Raw genomic sequence first — 5,242 nt, 5'->3', positions numbered from 1 at the left:
GTAACCAACCCCCTTACCTGTAATCTCTGACATTTTATTAGTTTTGATTTGAAAACTTCTTACTTTTGGGTTTTGTTCGTACTTTTCCCTTTTCCTTGGGAACAATAAAAGCGCGCTGGTGACTCTGGTTTTATTGATGTCTAGCTTATCCATAGCTTGATGATCATGAATTTACCGCTATAGAAATTAAGTGGCGACTCTGTCGGGGAGTAGTCTCCAGTGGGTTTAGCCTACTTTTTTGTGTGTATATTTTTGTATATATGCGATGTTCGTATATATGTATGTGTGATATAATCTGCTTGTTGTGCTTGGTGATCTCTGAGTGGTGAGATAAGTTCTAACCCGAACTTGAGTGCAATTAAGATAGGAGGATGATATAGTCATGTTCGACTTGTGTGGAGTAGTCCTTAACAAGTTGGCTTGAGATCCATCTACTCAGTGGAGACCCTTTTGGATTTGGAAATGTCACACAAGTATTTGTGGTGAGTGTTAGGGACCAATTAATACTACTTTTTATACCATTTTATTGGTCCCTTTTACCAAGTTTTGATGTAATTACACACTTTTATTCTCACTATTTTGTATAAATGCAATTAGGTTTAATTTATTTTGTTTTGAACAGTTATTTCACATATTTGTTAGTTTTGTAGAATTTTTGGATGAGAAAGCTTTGGATTGCAGCATCATAATATGGAAGATTTTGGATGAAGCTTGCAAAACAAGGAAACTGAGGCAGCTTCAGTTCGCCCCGCGAACAAAGTTCGCCCCGCGAACTGCATGACAGGACCAGTTCGCCCCGCGAACCCTGCGAATCCAGCAAACTGATTTTTGGGTCAAAAGTGCTGTTTTGAAGGCCAGCTGTTTTTCCCATTTTTGGGTCTGCCTTGGAATTGCTTTTCTGCATTGGATGAGAATGACCAATTAAGGAAATGTCAACTCTTTTAGGAGAGAAAATACATTATTCTAGGGATAAATTATTCCATTCATTCACACATTGTGCTGTAGAGCTTTTGGAATAGAGAAAACAGAGTTTTTCTTCTAAAAACCTTCTGCTTTGTAACAATGGTGATGAGGAGCTAAACTCCCTTTTGTCAAGATTGGAGGTAGTAGCTATTCTCATCTGTTTATGTATTCACTTTGATTTATATATTTGATAAAGATTGTTGATGTATTGAATACTGTTTTTGCCCTAAGTTGAAAACCAGATTTGAGTAGTTGTCGAGAGAGATTACTTGAGTTTAGACATAAAACAGATTTTCAAGTAGTGAATAAGTTGTAGAGATAGATTTATTCATTACTCTTCTTTGGTTTTAAACATTAAAGATTGCTATATTGATAGTTAGGTGGAGAGATCGTCTAAGGACCAATATAGTGATTATCACAATATCATTTAGACATAAATGACTTTGAGAGGATACTTGAACATCATCAATAATCTTGAATCTATTTATTTATCATAGGGAAACATAAACATTTGAAATAGTGAACTCCAATCTTGCCAAGCCTTTATATTTGACTAAAACCATTTCATAGTTTTTGTTAACATTTATTAACAAGATATTTTTCCAAACAAAACAACCCTGTTACTTTCTAAACTTATAACATTTGAATTATAGAACGGCGGTAATATTACCCAATCTCTGTGGATACGATACAAAAATATTTGCCGAAGATATACTTTTCAACAAATTGGCGCCGTTGCCGGGGATTGGTGTCGATATTACAAGCATTGCAATAATTCATTATTTTAAGTTTTGTTACTTTTATTGTTATCCCTCTTTTGTTTCACTTGGTATGTTAGTTTTGAAGATTCTAGTGCATGCGAGGAAAAGCAACTGAGGAGCAACTTCAATTCGATCCTGAAATTGAAAGAACACTTCGGAAGCTCAATAGCAAAACACGAAGAAGAAGGAAACTAGCCGAAGAGAGGAACCGGAGAGAAGAAGCATCTACTTCCGCACTTGTTCAAATCGAAGAAGTGGTTGTAGAGGCTTGTAAAGGAAACATGGCGGATGACAATCGTACCGAAATGTCCACTAATAGTCCAAGAAGGAATGCTCAATTTGCCCGTGGAGGAAGAAATACGGAGATGAAGACCGGAATCCTCCAACTTCTCTATGCAAATCCATTCACCGGAATGGATCATGAAGATCCGTACTCCCATCTCATCAAATTTTATGAGATTGCGGGTTCGACGGGAATTGATGAAGCGGGTGAAGAAGCATTATTCAAGAGGATGTTCCCACACTCCTTAGTGGGAAAGGCAAAAGAGTGGTACCTTGATCAAGCAGCAAGAGTTATGACGGATTGGAATTTGTTAGAAGAAAAGTTCTTAGAAAGATATTTCCCTCAATCCCGATTCATGGAAGCCAAAACGGCTATTGCGGTATTCACTCAAGGAAGCAACGAGTCTTTAAATGAGGCTTGGGAAAGATTCAAGTCAATGTTGAGAAAATGCAAGGGTCATGGTTTTGATGAGCTCACTCAAATCCATATTTTTCTAAATGGGCTCCAATCAACTCACAGAACACTTTTGGATGCTACCGCGGGTGGCTCTCTTATGTCAAAAACTGCGGAAGAAGCTAACGTTATTATTGACCGGATGGCACTCAATGATCGTCAAAGTCAACATGACCGTAGTCCTTCACAACGTAAACCGGGAGTTCTTGAATTAAATACCAATGATGCCATCCTTGCTCAAAACAAGCTACTCTCTCAACAAGTGGAGCTTCTCACTCAACAAATGGCCAAGCTTCCACAGCAAATGAAGGAGATTCAAAGTTCTCAAGTTCGACATCAAGTAGCATGTTGCGAGTTATGCCAAGGAGATCATCCTACTGGTTTTTGCCCTCCGCTAGAAGAAGTGAGCTATGTGAACAATCAAAATCAAGGCTATCAAAGGAACAATCAAGGTTACCAACCAACAAGGTTCAACAATCAAAATTTTCAGCAGCAAAGTCCTTATCAACACCCAATTCTCAAGGCCAACAATCGCAAGGAGGAAGTTCCAAGCTAGAGGACACTCTTCAACAATTCATGCAAGCTTCCATGGCAAATCAGAAGAGTAATGAAGCAGCAATCAAGAATTTGGAAAATCAAATAGGTCAACTTGCGAAACAGCTGTCGGAACAAACTGCAGGATCTTCTTTCTCCGCTAATACTCAAACTAATCCAAAGGAGCATTGCAAAGCAATTTTTACTAGAAGCGGTAGAGAGTTGACAAGTAAAAAAGGTGAGGAAATTACAGTTGAGAATGATATGGATGCTGTGCTGGAAAATGAGGATGTGGCTTGTGGGAAGAAGAAAGTGGTAGAAACTGCTCAGTTCGCGCCGCGATCTCCCTTCGCGCCGCGAAAACAGCAGAACCAACAACTGATGGAAGAGCAGCGGTGTGAAGCGGAAATGAATAAGGAAATAGAACCAAGAAATAAGAAAAAAGGAGACAAAGGAGTGAATGTCATTCCAGTTCAACATCTACCATATCCGCACGCACCATCAAAGAAGGATAACGCTAGACACTATGCACGGTTTATGGACATCTTCAAGCAGCTTCAAATCAACATTCCATTTGCTGATGCATTAGAACAAATGCCACGGTATGCCAAGTTCATGAAGGACATTCTTACAAAGAAAAGGAGACACGTGGAAGACGAGACCATACTGCTTGATGCACGGTGTAGTGCTATCATCCAAAAGACTCTCCCAAGGAAGGAGTCCGATCCGGGCCGGGTTGTTCTACCGGTGACCATTGGAAGCACATACACTGGAAATGGTTTGATTGACTTGGGCTCTAGTATAAATTTAATCCCTCTCTCCATTGTTAAAAGATTAGGGAATGTTGAGATTAAATCGACGAGAATGACTTTACAACTAGCCGACAAGTCTACCACTTTACCATACGGAATTGCTAAAGACATGTTAGTGAAGGTGGACAAATTCTTGTTTCCGGTAGATTTCGTAATAGTGGAGATGGATGAGGACCGTCATGTGCCCCTAATTCTTGGAAGACCTTTTATGAAAACAGCTCGGATGATGATTGACGTAGATGATGGACTAATGAAGGTGAGAGTGCAAGACGAAGAGGTGACCTTTAATCTTTTTAAAGCTATGAAGCATCCACATGACAAACATGATTCATTCCGAAATGATGCAATTGAAGAAAAATACCATAATGGAAAGGCCCGTCGCAAGGAGTTTCATGTCGGACAAATGGTACTGCTTTTCAAATCAAGGTTCAAGTTATTACCGGGTAAGCTGAAGCCAAAAGGGTCAGGACCGTTCGTTGTCAAGGAAGCACGGAATTATGGAGCCATTGTAATCGAGGATCCAAAGTCACAAGAGAGTTGGACCGTAAATGGTCAAAGACTCAAAGTTTACCATGGTGGCGACATAAATCGTGATGTGGATGTCGTGTCTCTATTTAACCGGGCTAATCAGTGGACCGTCAAGCTCAAACGACGTTAAACAAAGCGCTTGTTGGGAGGCAACCCAACGTTGTAAGTCTGTATTTTAATTTTTTTTCTGCTGTGTGAGTTTTTGCTGTGTTAAATTTTGAAAAAAATTGGGTTCTGGTTTTTACAGTTCGCCCCGCGAACAAAGTTCGCCCCGCGAACTGCATGACAGGACCAGTTCGCCCCGCGAACAGTAAATAACATAACTAATTTTTTTTGAAATTTCCTTCAGTTCGCCCCGCGAACTGAAAAAAAAAAAAAAAAAAAAAAAAACTTTTGTTTTATGTCATTTTTGTTTCATTCCTATTTTCACGAACTTAGGAGATTCTTTCAACAACCTCGCTACTCCACATCCAAACCTCCAAATTTCAAAACTTCCCCTTTCCATTCCTTTCTTAAGAGGATTTTGTTGATTATGCTAAGTGGCCTGAGGGCAGGCCAAAATTTTGGGGGGGTGCAGGAGGTGGTGTAAACCATGGCGATGAGTTGAAGGAAGATTGAGGAGTTTGTTGAATTTTAGAGTGTGTCTTGATAATTGCATGAATACTTTTTGAAATTTAAGTGTGTTTTAATCAAATATTGGTTTGCCAACATTTTTGTTTAATTGTTCTTACTCATAAGTCAAGCTTTAAGCAACCGAGAAATGATCGCAAAGAAAGAAGCATAGGACACTTCGAGTGGTGATGATAAGAATTAGTGTCGGCATTTCAAGGTACACTTTATCGCTTTCTAGACTTAACATGAGTAGTTTGATGGTGTGTGCAAATTCCATGTCATAAATTAATTGAAGT

Source organism: Lathyrus oleraceus, chromosome 3 (genome assembly GCF_024323335.1).
Source record: "Lathyrus oleraceus cultivar Zhongwan6 chromosome 3, CAAS_Psat_ZW6_1.0, whole genome shotgun sequence".
Lineage (NCBI taxonomy): Eukaryota > Viridiplantae > Streptophyta > Magnoliopsida > Fabales > Fabaceae > Lathyrus > Lathyrus oleraceus.
Note: the sequence above shows the minus strand (reverse complement) of the source record.